The following is an 18,559-nucleotide window of genomic DNA, read 5'->3' on the forward strand; positions in this document are numbered from 1 at the left end:
TTTTTCTTTTTTGATTGTTGTTTGTAGTTTGCCTAATTAGGTTTCATTGCTATGTTTGTCAATTACTTCTTCCCCCCTCTTTCGGGCCTTTTTCTGGTCCAAATTTTCATTACTGTATTAATTGAATTTTATAGTTAATTGGATTTAGTTGAAATCGCTCGAACCCCTGTCTGTTTGGTTTCACTCTGGATTAGTTTCTTCTTTACATTGTTGAGTATTTCGAGTTAGGCAAGTTCAGTGAGTGATTGTATAAAACTGTGATCGTTTGATATTACTGTTGGTTCAAGTTGTCCTATTATGTTATGTTTGATTCTTTCCTCTCCGTTGCCAATCAGTTTGTTGCATATGAATTCGTGATATTACAATGTTTCATTCATTTTTGTCTAGGGTTGGTTTAGAATTGTGAATGTAGTCAGTTATTCTCATATACATGTGCATCTTAGCAGTTTAATATCAGTTTGCTATTTGATCTAATCTGTGTAGTTTGAGTTGCTGTTTGATTTTGATTAAGGAAATTGGTTATAGTTGATGAGGTACAAGGGATTGGACTAGGACAGTAAATCACAGTAATTTCAGGGGTAATTTGGGATTCAAAATTTGGAGAAATGGTTTGGTTTAAGTGTTCTGTCCAGTAAGTACTAATGTAACATTAAACTAATGCATTTGTTTAGTGCTAATGGGGAACAAAACATAATGGTATGGGGAGGCTTAAAAGGGATTGATTAAAATATGTTGCTCATACCTGCTGGAACATTAAATAAGGAAAAGATAAGGGATAATGGGGAAAAACATACTCTAGTGGAGTTCTAAAGAAGATCATGGGCAGAATTAGTTTCTTAATTCTGCCTGAGTGCTCTTGAGAGCTGGCAAGGCCAGTGTTTGGGTATAAGTGGAGGGACTTAGGACAGAGTTAAGGGGGATTGAAAAAGCAATCTGAAAAGAGAGAGTAAAAGATAGAGGAAGAGAAACAGACAAGAAATTCTAAAAAAAATATTATTGTTCCATTGAGGAAGTTTTCTGATTCTAGTTCATCTAGGATTAAAATAGCTTAAGTTTTCTTGGTATTGTTCAGTAACTGAAGCTTGAAAGGTCCAAAAATATGATTTCAAGTTGAATCTGGTTTGTTCGACTGTTGATTGGTTATTTGCTTGGGTTTATTGATTGCTTAGTTGATTCTTGGATTCTCTAGTGTCATTTATTTTCTGAAAATTCTCCTATTGTCGTTGTTGAACCCTGCTGGATTGGTCATTTGCTACTGCTGTTGCTATTTGACTGACCCCCTCATTTTTTTTTGGTTTATACTTCAACTTCCAGGTACACTGTTGTCTCTCATAATTTGAAATTCCACTCAATGTATGCGAACAACTTTGAAATCAAAAATGAGGGGGAATCGCTAATTACTACGCGAATTTGTCTCTGTATTTCATTAACTAGTTCGAAATTGCTTGGTAATTAAATTGGACAGACTTTGGATTGTATAACTTGGACTGTTTTGAAGTTAATTTGGACTGCTAGGAGGCCAGGGATCTGAATAGGGCTGTTGTTCATTCAGTAGCCTAGTATAGTTTATTTGTTGATTAGTCTAGCTTTCAATGTTAAGTAAGAGTGTAAGTATAGAAATTGATCTCAGATATTTCTTGGTATGAAGTTATTGTTATTGCTTAGCTTATTTGTGAAGGAATGGTTTAAGATTGGTACTGAGCTGTGTAAGGAGTCAACTTTGGCTGATTTTCGCATTACTTGTTCTTTTCTCTACTGTGGATTCAGATTTTGTTGCACTTGTTGTAGGCACTGATATTAACTTATAAACACTGTAGTTTGCTTTAGTTGAATAAAATCCTTTGAAATAATTTGAGGAGTGTCATGCCAAATAAAATCTCAAAACGCATGGTTCTCACTTAATTAATTTTAATCCTTAGAAATTGGGACGTGCCCTTCAGCGAATTTTCATGGTATCCCGCAAAGTTAACAACGCATTAGTTGCTTTAGGCGCGTCTTTTAATAAGATTACCTTCCTAAACTCGGGTGCGTATTTATGTGACCCAAATTCAAAATCTCAACAATGTTAAAATATGTCGAAGACCATGGGTGCATTTATGTGACGTGGTTCGAGACGTGTTTTAATAACGTTGCAATCTTCTTAAAAATGAATAAAAGCGGTTAAAGTCAAAATTTGCACATAGGTTTAAAGTGTTTAAAATCAGACAAATAGGCCGAATATGACAGTTGAGCGACCGTGCTAAAACCATGGAACTCAGGAATGCCTAACACCTTCTCCCGGGTTAACAGAATTCCTTATCCGGATTTCTGGTTCGCGGACTATAATACAGAGTCATTTCTTTTCCTCGATTCGGGATTCAATCGGTGACTTGGGACACCATAAATCTCCCAAGTGGTGACTCTGAATTAAATAAACCAATCCTGTTTCGATTGTCCTTTATATGGAAAAACTCCTTTACGCCCTGCGGGCGCAGGTAAAAAAGAGGTGTGACAGCTCTGGCGACTCTGCTGGGGATAGAACCCAGAATCTCTGGTTCAGGGTTCAGAATTCGAGCTTTAAATAATTGTCATAATTGGCTTGTTTTATCTGATTTTTTACATGTTTGGGCCTAATGTGCTAAGTGATGCTTTTTACCGCTTTGATATTATCTGAACTGCATATAAACTGCTACGAAGCCCTTCTCTTCTCATCTTCGGGGATGTGCTCGCTGGTCGAGACTCTCTATTCTATTAGTGTTATACCTTGAAATAAGAACGAGGCTCAGACAAGTTACTAAACCGGATGGCCTTTTGGTTCCCGGTATGTAGCCCCCTCCTCGACTTGAGTTGTCCGCTCGAGTACATAGTCTAGAACAAATACCCAGGTTATGAACCTAGAATAACTCAGCTTCATGCCGGATCCCCAGTAGGAACGTTTTTTTGCATCACGTGCATTTGACTTTGGAGGCTCAACACAGGGGTTGGGTCTGTCTAGGACAGGTGTACCAAAAATGACAAAAGACCATCCTGATGCATCTTACTTGCTACTTGTGCATTTGTTTGCTTCGGACTTGCATACTGACCGGCTTTTGAATATTTTGAGGAAAGAGAGATAGATGTACGAGGGTTAAAGAGAGTTAATTGCCTGTTTTGAAAAAAACCAATGTCCAAATAGTGTCGAAACTCTGCCGAATTTTTGAGAAAATGAAAAAAAAAGAGAAAAAAATAGTTTTATTTGCCGATGAAAAGAGTCTTGTTTTCAAAAGAAGTTTGTTTTATCGGCCCGAACTACGCCAGTTTGATTCCCACAGGGTGTGAGATACGTAGGCAACCCCCATCGGGTCCAACTTCACTTTTTGCGAAATTAGCCAAAAGAACAAAAATTTTATTTGAAAATAATTAGGGTGATGTCATTCTTGTTAGAAATAGCCGAATGTCCCTAAAAGGGCGCCGGAAGGCCATTTTTGCAAGAACAGCCGCCTATGGTCATTTTTTAGGCTTTCACCGGTTAGCCGACACAGCCTTAAAATCTTCGACCCCGAGGTGCTGAAAGGCCGTATTGGCAAAACCGGGTCTTATTTTAAATGAAAAAAAAGAGAGAAAAGTGTCCATGTTATCTTTGAGTCAATTGAATCGTGATTTTTGCTTAACCACCCTAATAAATGTGCAGAATGAGCACAAGTCAGAATTTGCACGTACAATTGTGAACAAGATCCCTTTGGAGTTGCACATGTGGTGGGATGACTTGGGCGAATCAGGGCGCGACACAGTCAATCTATACCTGGGAGGCCTAATTGGGTTGCTGAATATTAATCCTATGGGGGATATCATAAAGGCCTTGGTCACATTCTGGGACCCGGCTCACAACGTATTTCACTTCTTGGATTTTGAATTTACCCCAACATTGGAAGAAATGGCCGGATACATCGGGGGTCCCAATGTTCCTCTGAGACACCAGTACCTGATTGCTCCAAGGGCCGTAGCCGTACACAAGTTCCTAGACTTTTTGAAAATAAGCAGGGGGGTCCACAATCCAGACTTGGCAGCTGGTTTTTGTACTTTGTGATTTATATACAACAGATATGGCCACATAGGGGGGTTCAACAAGCCGGAAAACAAAATCTGTAGCAAAGAAACCGCCTTAAGTGGGAAGAATATAGGTGTTTTGCATTCATGGTAGCCTTTTTGGGACTCCTGGTGTTTCCTAGAAAAGACGGGAACATTGACATACGAGTATCTGGGGTTGTCAGAACTTTACTTACTCAGGCCAACAACACCCTCGCACCCATGATAGTAGCTGAAATCTTCCGCGCTCTCACAACCTGCAAAGCCGGGGGAGATTTTTTTGAGAGGTGCAACGAGTTGCTGCAGATGTGGATGATCGAACACCTATGTCGTCGTCCTCAATTTATGAGTTATGGGTCGACGGAGAAAACGTGCATAGAGGAATTTCCTACGAGGGTTGACGGAATCAGCTTACCAGAAGGGGTCACAGAGTGGACAGCACGCCTTCGTTCTGTCATTGTGAGCCAAATAGAATGGACATTTGGAAGGTTGCCTGTGGATGAAATCATATATATGCCAGCCACTGGACCTCATTTCCTTTTGATAGGGCTCAGGAGTATCCATCCCTATACCCCTTATCGAGTTTTGAGGCAGTTGGGGAGATACCAAATAGTTCCGAAAGATGAAGATCTTAGTGGCCAAATAGTCGAGATCGGGCCCAACGGACAATTTCATGAAGCAGCAGTCCGCCAAATTTGGAGCGAGTGTCAATACTTAATGGAAAGTACGTGTGTACGTGATCAGTCCAAAGGTGAAGTTTCACCGGGATACCTTGCTTGGTATAGGAGAGAAATCAAGTTTGGGAGGCCAGCCAAAAGACCCCATCTCCAGGAGTTCGTCGAGGCGTCGCAAGGACAGTGGGATTGGTTGACTAAATAACATAAGAATAGAGCCGCAATAGGCATATTGGAGAAGTAAGTCTTCAAGCTGCTGCAAACAAGGGAGAAAAGAAAATACTAGCTCAGGAAAATGAAGTCCTCAAAGCTCAAATCCAGAAAATGAAAAGAAACCCGGAGAGAAGCCGAGCTGATAAAAGGCTCATAAACGGTCTGAAGAAGAAAGCCCTCGAGTATCAAGAAAACCTGGAAAAATCTGAAGTTGGTCTAGCGAGAATCCAGGCGAAATGGATAAAGAAGGCAGAAGAGCAAGCACGGTTTTATGAAGGGACCATCACTATCCTAAGAAGAAGGATAACCACTCTCAAGAATGAGGCAGTCAAGCAGGATCAAGATTTCAAAGCTGATAGAGAACGTTGTTATGATCTGGTGGCTCGGATAGAGGAAGAAATGCAGCAATTGCAAAATCAACACCTGCAGGACTCTCGAGTGTTAGAAGCCCGTAATCAGCAAATAGGGCGGTTGCTTCAGGAGAAAGGCGTCATAAGAGAGAGAATTAGAAACATCACTGACTACATCATTATGAAGTGCCACATTTGTGAGGATATGACTCGCACTACATTCTTTGCAACAGTGATGACCTTTGTTAAGCAAATAATGAACAATTTGGACCGACTTCAAAGGGAACTTGCACATAGGCCCGTGGCGAGACCGAACGATGTCCCACGGACACCAGGAACATTGATGTACTCATAATTTTCCGTTTGAATCTGTATTTCCTTTTCTGTCAGAGTCTGTGAGTCATGTTGGGTTTGCATTTTCTTTCTGTTCCGAGTCTGCATTTCTTTAGAGTGTGATATCTTGATTTCGGAGTCTGTTTGTCGTCTTTGCATCAGAGTCTGTTGGTCTTTTTAAATTTGTTGATATTGAGTCTGTGTAATTGAAGCATCTGTTTTATAAGAGCTAAAAATCCCAAAAATGTTTTATTTACTTGCACACTTATCTGACAGAACTACGCACGGTCTAATTCATGCGGGGACATGATACGTAGGCAATCTCTATAGGATTCGACCACCACTAAAACGGAAAAGGGGAAAATGAAAAATAAATAAAGAAGGATAGAATAAAGGAAGCTTAAAAGAAGGGACACAATTGTGAGAGGCCGGAATGACGCACGCAACCGAAGCAAATGTATGATAGAAATGGTTAATTGCCTAGGTGCATTGCATCCCAACGTGTAATTGCATATGTGTTAAACTCTAAAAAACTAACAAGTTTGTTGATTTCCAGAGAATTCAAGCAGTTAGTTTATTTAGAGGATACTGGCACATTATCATTACCAAACCAGATCAAAGGGACCAATACTAAAAATCATGTCTATCCCGGAGGTCGACACTAGTGTTGAGGTAGAGGAGTTGGACGTCAATAAAATGAAAGAGGAGATGTTCAAGCTTAAGCAACAGATGGCCGAAATGTACCAGGCCTGGTCCCAAGGGAAATCACCACCGTCTTACCCAGCCAACCCAGCTTTTACCCCACCATTAGCTCAGTCTCAGGATCATCCCGCCACCAATCCAGGTTTTCCCATTTATCAACACTACCATGGCACTACTTCTCATATGCCGCAAGCTGCACCACCAAAATCGATTCCATGCCCTCCTCCGCCAGTCACCCCTATCTTTGTGACATCTCCACCAGCTGCACTCCATAGATCCCTGAGTGAACCCATGTTCCAAGCTCAGGACAACCAGTATTATCCCCCGGAACCCACCTTCAAAGCTCCTGAATCCTACCCCTACGTCCATGTTCTTCTTATTTTGTTTGCTTGAGGACAAGCAAAAGCTTAAGTTTGGGGGAGTTGATAACTAGGGATTATAGTTCATTTTACACTCCTTTTTACTTGAGTTTTGATTAAAAATGTATACAAAATAGTCCCAAAGGCTTACATGTTGTACTTGTTTGCAGGGTTTGTTCAAAAAGGTGATAATTAGTCAAAACCAGCTCAAAAAGGAGAGAAACATGCACAAGTGCCAAGAACAAGTCAAAGCACAGTTGCAACAGACCCACCGCGACCGCAATCCATTTAGTGCGGTCCACGGTAAGAAGATTCAGAGAAGTGCAATTTTGGAAGCTCAAGTACTACAACCGCAAACCATTTTGTGTGGACCACAGTAGCCTCACCGCGATCGCACTCGAGTTTATACGGTCCGCAGTGCAGAGATTTAGAGAGCTGGCATTTCAACTGTTGGAAGCCAATGCGGTCTGCCGTCCTTTTTGTGTGGACCACAGTTGAAGCCACCGCGGCCGGTGTATTTTATGCGGCCCACGGTGGCTAGATTCAGAGAATGATTAATCAAGCCAAGAAGCCTTATTGCGGCCTGTGGTGCATTTTATGCGGACTACAGTACCTCGTCAGGGGTATTTTTGTACAAAAATTTTGGCATAGCATAAATACTTTCTTTTCACATTTTTAGGGTATCTTTTTTAATATGTAAGAGACCAGAGCACATGAACGGCGATTTATGTTCATTTTGAGTAATTTGTAGCTAGATTAACACTGAATCTTCTTTATCTTAGTTTGTAATTAAATCATATGGGCTATTCTTCATCTATTTCTCTGTTTTCTTCCATTATTATGAGTAGCTAGACCCATTAGCTAGGGTTGTGGCTTAACCCTAGTGTGGCTATTTGATAGGTCTTTTGATTTAAGGCTTAGATGTTTATGGAAAGTTGATATTTGGACTGATTTGTGTTTTTCATGTTGAATTAATGGTTGCAAATACTAATTTGTGCCTATTTGACTTGGGTTCTTCTTGAGAAAGAGAGCTTGAGTCTAGGAAAATCAGTCTAACAAGGAATTGGTGTGTAATCCAGAGATTGATAGCCCCAATTAAAGGGTTACACCTACAGATAGTAATATCCGACTTGAGCCTATATTATTTGTACAATTTTGATACCCAATTGGTCTTGAGAAAGTCAATTAGGGCAAAGTCACTCAAGCTACCGAGAGGTATAGAGTAAGTAATTACGTGCATTGGCTATATCGCAATCCCCAACATAACTTCTTTACCTTAGGCTTTAGATCCCGTCAAGTATTCACCTAGGAGAAAGTCATTTCCCTAGTGCCTCTTTAACTATTTATAAAGTCTTATAAGCAATCATTCTTAGTTTAATTTAGCTTATAATTAGCATAAATATTAGAAGTAACAACCAACCAAAAGATGATTGGAAGTGTAATTAAGAGCACTACGCATTCCTAGTTTAGATAGGAATCCAATTCCCACTTCTAGCTCCCTATGGATTTGATCCCGACCATCTCGGGTAAAGGCTATTTTGACCACTCTCGCCACTTTTTAGTGGTGTAGGGTTGGCACTGATCAAGCAACATTAGCAGTGGAGCCTCAAGTGGATTTTGATGAGGAGGTTCCAGCTCAGACTGTACCTGTTAGACCAGCTCAGGTCCCGGAGGGTTTCATCGATACCCTAGTACTTTAGGATGCTCGAGTCCGTTTGGTGGGCCATTTGGAGAGTGTAGCCCAGGCCGGTACATTTCCTTTGGCACCAGCCATCTCTCAGACTGGGGGAGGAGTAAAGACTCCTACTACTCACACTCTAGAGCAGATGGCTCTCCAGTATCAGACTCCAGCAGCCCCGCCAGTTGGGGTAGTTCAGCCTGCTATTGCGGCACAGGCCTATGATGGACCCGCCATGTCTTCTGAGGGCTTATTGAGATTGGATAAGTTTACAAGTTCTTTCCAGTTTACTTTAGTGGTGCACCTTATGAGGACCCATAGGATTATCTTGACTGCTTCCATGAGGTGATGTGGAACATGGGTATAGTTGAGACTAATAGGGTCAACTTTGATGTATTTCAGATGATGGGTTCCGCCAAGAGGTGGTGGAGAGATTATATGTTGACCAAACCAGTTGGGCCGCCTGCTCTTACTTGGGACCAGTTCTCTCAACTATTTCTTGATAAGTTCCTTCCTATCAAACTAAGAGAGGATTATTGTAGGCGGTTTGAGTGTCTCCAGTAGGGCAGTGTGTTAGTAACTCAGTATGAGACTCGTTTTGTAGATCTAGCTCGTCATGATCTTCTTTTTCTTCCTATTAAGATATAGGGGGTAAGGAGGTGTATTGATGGACTCACTCACCCTATCAAGCTACAGATGGCCAAGGAGACTGGGGTGAGATTTCATTTTAGATGGCTGCTAATGTCGCCAGGCGGATTGAGATGGTTCTTTCACAGGAGAGAGAGTAGGGGTCTGATAAGAGGCCTCGTCATTCTGGTGGTTTAAGTGGTGTCTTATCTAGAGGCAGGGGTACCTTTGGTAGAGCCCTTCCTCCTATGCTATTTCATTCAGCGCTCCAGGCATCCTACAGTGCTTCAGGTGATTACGGCCCTCATATGTGTCATTCTGACCAGCTAGCCTACAATGCACCACCAGCTCCTATTATTGCACCTCCGCTCTAGAGTTTTCAGGGTGGTTACTCAGGTGTCTTGTTATACTTGTGGTGATCCGAGACACATTACTAGATTTTTCCCTCGGGCACCGGGCAGCTCACAGTAGCAATGATCTCGTGCCATGGTCCCGGCACTGGTGGCTTCACCACTATTTTAGCCAACCAGAGTTAGGGGTCAAACAACTAGAGGTGGAGGTCAGGCCATTAGAGATGGAGGTCAGACTGCTAGAGGTGGAGGATAGCCCGCTAGAGGCCGTCCTAGAGATGTTGTTCAAAGTGGTGGGGCCCAGCCCAGATGTTATGATTTCCTAGCCATGCCTAAGACTGAGTCATCTAATGCTGTTATCATAGGTATTATTTCAGTTTTCCATAGTGATGCATTAGTTCTATTTGATCCGGGCTCTATTTATTCCTACGTGTCATCCCATTTTGCTTCATATCTAGTTGTGCCTCCTGATTCCTTGAGTGCTCTTGTGTATGTGTCCACACCTGTGAGAGATTCTATTATTGTAGATCGTGTCTATCATTCGTGTGTGGTTACCATTGGGAGTCGTGAGACTGGAGTAGATCTCTTACTTCTCGATATGGTTGATTTTGATATTATTTTTGTTATGGATTGGCTGTCAGCTTATCATCCTATATTATATTGTCACACCAAGACGGTGACCTTAGGCTTGTTGGGGTTTCCTCGATTAGAGTGGAGGGGGACTCCTGGACATTCTACTAGTAGGGTTATCTCTAATGTACAAGCTCAGCATATGGTCGAGAAGGGGTATCTAGCTTATTAAGCTTATGTTCGTAATTCTAGTGCAGAGGTTCCTTCCATGGATTTAGTACCAGTTATTCATGAGTTTCTAGAGGTGTTTCCTACAGATCTACCGGGGATGCCACGCGACAGAGAGATTGACTTCTGTATTGATTTGGCTCCGGGCAATCAGCCCATTTCTATTTCGCCATACCATATGGCCCCACCAGATTTGAAAGAATTGGAGGAGCAACTGCAAGATTTTCTTGATAAGGACTTCATTAGACCTAGTGTTTCACCTTGTGGTGCGCCTGTGTTGTTTGTGAAGAATAAAGATGGATCGATGAGGATGTGCATAGATTACCGATAGTTGAACAAAGTCACCATTAAGAACAAGTACCCATTGCCGAGGATTGATGACTTATTTGATCAACTTTAGGGCACCAAGGTGTTTTCGAAGATTTATTTGAGGTCTGCTACCATCAGTTGAGGATTAGGGCATCTGATGTCTCTAAGATAGCTTTTCGGACTCGATATGGGCATTATAAGTTTCTAGTAATATTATTTGGGTTGACAAATGCCCCGACAACATTTATGGAGTTGATGAACCGAGTGTTCAAGACCTATTTGGATTCCTTTGTGATTGTGTTTATTGATGATATCTTGATTTACTCCCGCAATCAAGAGGAGCACGAGCAACATCTTTGGATCGTACTTCAGACTAAGAGATAGCCAGTTGTATGCCAAGTTTTCAAAGTGCGAGTTTTGTTTGTACTCGGTCACCTTTTTGGGGCACGTAATATAGGCTGAGGGCATATAGGTGGATCCTAAGAAGATTGAGGCAGTTCAAAACTATCCTAGACCCACTTCAGCTATGTAGATCCAGATTTTCTTGGGTTTGGCAAGTTATTACCGTCCGTTTGTGGAGAGGTTTTCATCTATAATAGCATCACTGACTAGGTTGACCTAGTAGGGTGCCTCGTTCATATGGTCAGACAACTGTGAGGTGAGCTTTCAGATGCTCAAGACTTCTTTGACTATGGCGATTTTGGTGTTGCCCACAGGTTCAGGATCTTATACGGTGTATTGTGATGCATCTCGTATTGGGCTAGGTGCAGTATTGATGCATGGTGGTAGGGTGATTGCATATGTACTGTGGTAGTTGAAGGTTTATGAGAAGAATTACCCTGTTAATGACTTAGACTTGGCAACCATTGCTTATGCGCTGAAGATTGGAGGCACTATTTTTACGGTGTGTCGTGCAAGGTATTCACGGATCATTGGAGTCTACAGTATTTTTTAAAGCAAAAGGATCTCAATTTGAGGCAGAGGAGGTGGTTGGAGCTATTGAAAGACTATGGTATCACCATCTTGTATCATCCCAGGAAAGCCAATGTGGTGGCCGATGCCTTGAGTAGAAAGGCATTGAGTATGGGAAGCCTTGCGTACATTCCAATCGGTGAGAGACCGCTTGCATCAGATGTTCAGGCTTTGGCTAATCAGTTCATGAGGTTGGATGTTTCAGAGCCTAGTCGTGTTCTAGCTTGTATAGTCGCTCGATCTTCCTTGTTTGAGCGCATCAAAGAGCGGCAATATGATGACCCTCATTTGCTTGTCCTTAGGGACACAGTGCGGCACGGTGGTTCCAAGAAGGTTACTGTTGGAGATGATGGAGTTTTGAGGGTGCAGGGTTGTGTTTATGTTCCTAATATAGATGGGCTTCGTTATTTGATTCTTAAGGAGGCCCACAGTTCCCGGTATTCTATTCATCCGAGTGCCGCCAAGATGTATCAGGACTTGTGGCTATTGGTGGAGAAGGATGAAGAAGGACATAGTTGCGTATGTAGCTCAGTGTCTAAATTGTCAGCAAGTAAAGTATGAGCATCAAAGACCTGGTGGTTTGCTTCAGAGGTTAGAGATTACTGAGTGGAAGTGGGAGTGTATCATTATGGATTTTGTTGTAGGACTCCCATGGACTCAAATGAAGTACGACGCGGTATGGGTTATTGTGGACAGGCTGACTAAGTCAGCGCATTTCATTCCTATGGCAGTTACTTATTATTTAGAGCGTTTTGCTAAGATCTACATCTGTGAGATCGTCCGTCTTCACGGTGTGCCCGCGTCTATCATTTCTAATTGAGGTACACAGTTCACCTCGCACTTCTGGAAGGCAGTACAACATGAGTAAGGCACGCATGTTGAGTTGAGCATAACATTTCATCCTCTGACGGAAGGACATTCCGAGCGCACTATTTAGATATTGGAGGATATGCTCCGCGCTTGTGTTATAGATTTTGGGGGTTCTTGGGATCAGTTCTTGCCACTTGTGGAGTTTGCCTACAATAACAACTACCAGTCGAGCATTTAGATTGCTCTCTATGAGGCATTATACGGGAGGCAGTGCCGCAGTTGAATGGTTCGAGCCGGGAGAGTGGTTGTTGGGTACAGATTTGGTATAGGATACCTTGGATAAGGTCGAGATTATTCAGGATCGGCTGTGCACAATTCAGCCTAGGCAGAAGAGTTATGCGGACCGTCGAGTTCATTATGTTGCATTCATGGTCGGAGAGAGGGTATTGCTCCGAGTTTCACCCATGAAGTGTGTGATGAGGTTCAGAAAGAAGGGCAAGTTGAGCCTTAGGTATATTGGGCCCTTTGAGATTCTTGATAGCTTGAGTGAAATGGCTAATAGGCTCGCATTACCACCTAGTTTATCAGCAGTTCATCCGGTGTTCCATATGATCATGCTCCAGAAGTATCACGGTGATCCGTCTCATGTGTTAGATTTCAGCTCAGTCCAGTTGGACAAGGATTTGACTTATGAGGAGGAGTCGCTGGCTATTCTAGCCCGGCAGTTTTGACAGTTGAGGTCAAAGAGTTACCCTTCAGTTTGAGTGCAGTGAAGAGTTCAGCCAGTTGAGGTAGCTACTTGAGAGTTTGAGTCGGACATGCGGAGTAGATATCCACATCTTTTCACCAGTCTAGGTACTTTTCTATGTCCGTTTGAGGACGAACGGTTATTTTACAGATGGAGAATGTGATGACCCGATAGGTCATATAGAGTTTTAAACCCTTATTCCATGTTTCAAAACCTCAAATACCTCATTCTAGCCTTCCTAGATTTGCGTGCATAGTCTGGATCTTTTTTCGAAAGGCTATTATGTTAAAAAATTGATAAAGTATAAAATTTTACCTTTAAAATCCATTTAAGTTTACTTTGGTCAACGTTTTGAGTAAACAGACCCAGATCCATGTTTTGACGGTCCTGGTGGGTCCGTACCATGATTTGGGACCTGGGCGTATGCCCATAATCAGATTCGGATGTACCTAGCTCGAGTTATCGCATTTTGTTGAAAATTTGAAGTTTAAAGGCTTAATGAATTTCAAGGCTTGACCAATATTTGACTTTGTTGATATCGGGTCCATATTTTAATTCCAGAACTCGCTATAGGTCCATTATTATATTTATGACTTGTTTACAAAATTTGGTGAGAAACAGAGTTGGTTTAACGTGATTCGTCCGGTTGTTAAAATAGAAATTCTAAAGTTTCATTGAAAATTTCATTTGATTTGGTGTCCAATTCCTAGTTCTAGGTGTTATTTTGGCAATTTGATCACGCGAGCAAGTTTGTGTGATATTTTTGGACTTATGTGCTTATTTAGTTAGGAGCCCTGAGGGCTCGGATGAATTTTTGGACTTAGAAATAATGCTTGTGTTCTTCAATTCTGGTGCAGGTCTCTGACCTTGCAATTGCGAGGTCAATATTCGCATTTACGAAGAAAACAAATTCCTGTCATGATTGCAAATGCGAAGAAAATCTTCGCATTTGCGAAGTGGGGCTGGGTCAATAGGGTATGCAATTTCGATCAAGATGGTCGCAATTTCCAGAAGTCCATGTTCGCATTTGCGTACAGACCATTGCGATTGCGATAACACAAGAAGTGTGAAAACTTCGCATTTGTGAAGGACTTTTCGCATTTGCGGGATTCGCAATTGCGAACTCCAGGTTGCAATTGCGACATCTGCGCCTGGACTTAAGATGAAAAGATGGGATTTTAGTTCATTTTCTCAAATTTTCAAACCTAGAAACCTTAGAGGCGATTTTTCCAAGAACACTTCTTCCCCAATTCTTTATTAAGTTATTCTAACCTACTTTCTTTCAATTACCCATTATATTTCATAAGATTTCAACCTAAATTCTAAGATTTTCATGGTAGAAATTGGGGGTTTGGGTAGAATTAAGGATTTTTTAAAATTGGAATTTAGACCTTAAATTGAGGTCGGATTTCGAAACAAATTGCATAACCGGGCTCGGGGGTAAATGGATAATTGGTTTTTGGTCCAAATTTTGGGTTCGGACCAAGCAAGCCTGGGAATTGACTTTTATTGACTTTTTTTAATAATGGCCTAAATTGAATCTTTTGCATTTGTAGGTAGTTCCTAAGGCTTATGTTGAATCATTTGGTTGATAATTTGCTAGATTTTGCTGGTTCGGAGACTTGTTCGAGAGTCAGAGTCGTGGTTGAGCTTTGAGTTGATTTGGAGCGAGGTAAGTGTCGTGGCTAATCTTGACTTGAGGGATTAGGAGTTTTTTGCCTAGTTGCTACATGTTTAAATGTTGGGTACAACGTATATGTGAGGTGGCGAGTACTTATGCGTTGTTGTTGGGTTAAAGCATGTGTGTGGGACATGTTTCTTGTAATCTACTTCCTTCTTTGATTATGATATACATGCTTAGACTAGTCTATTACTAAATTGATCGTTCTTTCCGCATTTATGGCTATTTGTGATAATTGAGTATTGTTTCTTGAAGTTGAGGTTGGTCTTGTGGAATCATTGTTGATGTATGGTTTATTCTTGCTTATTCTATCTCCCAAATTGTTATATGTTCATTGTTACATGGCAAGGGAGAGTGTTAAAGCACAAAGGGTGATGTCGTGCCGTATCTATTGTTTCATAATGAAATTAAGAGTAAAGCACGAAGGGTGATGTCATGCCGTATTTTATCATTTATGGAGAGATTGAGAGTAAAAACACAAAGGGTGATGTCGTGCCATTATTACTGTTTCATGGTAAGGCTAAGAGTAAAGCATGAAGGGTGATTCTGTGCAGTTTCTTTTTAGTATGTTATTCGTCTCTTTGGTTGAAGGTTTATTTACTGCTTCATGTTGTCATTTCCTGTTGTAGTACGGTATCTTGTACCCCTTTTGCATGTCCCCTCCCAATAGTACATGTTAATTCTTTATTTGTTGTTATGTTGTACATATATTTTTGTCTGTACAGGTTTAATTACGTGGGTGTCCTATCATAGCCTTGTCGCTACCTCGTCGAGGTTAGGCTCGACACTTACGGAGTGTATTGGGTCAGTTGTACTCATACTACACTCTGCACTTCTTATGCAGATTTTGGCACTGGTCCCAACTGTCCGTGAGGCTTATCAGCTCAGATTAGCTCATTGTAGACTCAAGGTAGATCTATTGACGTCCGCAGACCTTGAAGTCCCCTTCCATTTTCCCTATTTACTGTTCTTTTCATTCAATATAGTTGTACTTATTTCAAACCCTATTTGTAGAGACTCTAGAAGCTCGTATACTTGTGACTCCAGATTCGGGTTGTACTTAGATATTATTGATTATTATGCTCTTCCGTACTTCATTTTAGCTTCATTTCTGTTTAATTGGTTAATTTGTTCAAGGTGGTTAAAATTTGTAACGAATTACTCTAACATTGGCTTGCCTAGCAAGTGAAATATTGGGTGCCATCACGATCCTGAAGGTGGAAATTCGGGGTCATAACGAAAATCAACCACCCATGAATTTGTGCCTACTTCAAAAAGCACATCTAAGTCAACCAAGATCAAGGCTACTCCATGAAAATCTGTCAAGAATGACAAAGTAAGGCCTGATGTTGCCGTTAAAGTAGACAATCTAGTTAAGGAAGTTGTGGTTCAGGGGGAATTAGAGTCAGGTAAAACTCTCTCCCTCAAAACTAGATGTTTTGGTATATTCTATAGATGCTACAAGTGAAGGAACCTACGGTAGAAACGAATATAGCAACTCTAGAGAAAGAGGTAGATGCCATTGATGTTATGCCTATGGTTTAGGAGGAAGGTATTAAAGAACCAGTACAAAAGGATGCATCTGATGGTCTTTCTTTCAGTTGGACGGAGGATGAGGATGATAATGAAGGTGAAAAAGAAGAAGGAGTAGTGGGAAGTCATGAGGAACATCCGACTCAAGGCATTGCTAATGAAGAGAAAAAGAGTGAGAATGAGGAAGATTCTGGTGAAGAGAAGGAGAGTAAGACAGAATATAGGATAGATGAACAAGTGGATGATTCTGTAGAAGAAGAAAAGAACAGTGAAAAAGAAGGTGATTCTGAGAGTGAGGGAGAGGATCAAGAAAAAGCAAGTGAGAGTGAAGGAGAGGATGAAGAAATTGAGGAACAGAATGAGAATACAAGTGGGAAATCTGAAGGCTCTATGACTATTGGGAACACTATCATAGCCTCCTTAGAAAAATCAAGTGGAGAGAAAATGACTGAAGAAACTGGGCCCTTATTAACTCCTTTCACTAGAGATGAGGAGGTCAGTAATGATTAAGATAACTTGCCCTTATCGATAGTAGGGAAGAAAACCATGAAGACTCCTGTGAAAGAACAAAGTCGGTTGTCCCTGCAATGAAAGAAATGGCTCATCCTACCAGGACTCCTCTCACAAGGAGTAAAAGAAAGGATGTTGATGAACAAATCATTAAGGAGTCCAGAGGTGCCAAGAAGCCAAGGAAGCAAGTTTTAGTTGTAGAACCTGTTGTTGAGTTGGATAGAGAAGATGGGTCTGATTCTGCTCTGACAGAAAAGTCATCAACACAAAAGAGAAAGGTCGTCAAGCTACAAAGACTGCTACCCCATCTATAAGGGCTAGTAGAGGAAAGAAGAGAAAGAGTATGCATGTTGTGGCCAATAAACTCACTAAGTTCAGGAACAAAAAGGTGCTTAATGGGAAGATTCTTCCAAATACTAATGAAAAAGGGATGGCTCAACTGGTTGAAAAACATGAGCTATAGGGATGGAAACACATGTTTGTAAAGGCTTTTCCTCCTATGTGTGTGCATGTTGTGGTGGAGTTCTATGCGAACTTCCAGTTTGATGGAAAGGCGGTCAAGAGTAATGTAAGGGGGTTGAGATGGAGTTTTATGCTGAGGAGCTGGGGATGCTTCTGAATATTCCTTATTTAGGTTTTGACAATTACTTGAAGAAAAAGTGGCCAGCCATAAACAATGATGTAGACACAGGAATTGTAGTCACAAGGAAGTTGTCTCAAAAGTTTGTACTAGATGCTCACCAGAAGGTGTACAAGACTGATATGACCCTCTTCCAGTAGTTGTTGTTTCACTTTGCCAATTCCTACATTCTGTAGAGGTCTGAGAGAAGCCATGAGGCTACCATATTATAAATGGCTATGATGGAACTTCTTGAAACTGGTAGACTTATCAATTTCCCTAGCTTGATGATTCAGCACATGGTAAGAGTTGCAGACACTTCCAAGCCTAAGCATGCTATGTCTTATGGCTTCATGTTGACTGAGTTGTTTGTCAAGCTCAACATTGTCTTGCTTGAGCTCAAGTTTGGAAATCATAATGATGTTTTGGATGTTGTTACTCTCAAGTAGTGTGGCTATGAGGAGATCAAGGCTAGAGGACTAATAGGTTCTGCTATTATGACCAATAGGGCAGCAGAGCTCACTAAGAAATTGGAGTTGGCTGTTAAAGAGAATGCAAATATTCGAGAAGACAATGATGAGTTGAGAAGGAAACTAAGCATCTTAGGGAAGATCTCAGAAGGGATAGGGAAACTCATGCCCAACAGATTGCCCTCTTGTGAAAGCATTGACCCACACTACCTCTTACCCATGAAACTGTTCCTTCCCCCAATGTCCTTAGTTTCTTTTGTTATACCAGTGATGCTTTAGTTTTTGTCATTTTCCGTTCTAGTCTGAGTAGGTTGCAACATGTTTAGTTTATTTTATTCTAATGGTTTAAGACAAGGTCATGGACTTATATTGGCACTGCTAAATGACTTCTCTTATAATGTTTTAATGTTTGCACATGGTTAGATCACCATCTCAATCTGTTTGCTTTGATAATTCTTGAGCTTCTGTGCATGTATGGCCTTGAATCTTGCATAACTGTGCTTAACATGTCTAACAACTTTTTGTTATTTTTCGATGATGCCAAAAGGGGGAGATAGAGTTGGGGATGTTGTGTATGTCGGGGTAGATATGTCTGCCTGTGGTGCGATGTACCTGTTGATCATTATTTCGTGCGATTACCTGGTTCTAGTAAGTAAAAAATTTGGCATCATCAAAAAGGGGAAATCTGTTGAGTATTGAGATTTTTGATGATTAACAAAGTTTGTTCAAATGAAATGTTCGAAGAACTAGGTCCTCAACGTAGCTTCTTAACTGCTCCA

The sequence above is a fragment of the Nicotiana tabacum genome, chromosome 1 (genome assembly GCF_000715075.1).
Source record: "Nicotiana tabacum cultivar K326 chromosome 1, ASM71507v2, whole genome shotgun sequence".
Classification (NCBI taxonomy): domain Eukaryota; kingdom Viridiplantae; phylum Streptophyta; class Magnoliopsida; order Solanales; family Solanaceae; genus Nicotiana; species Nicotiana tabacum.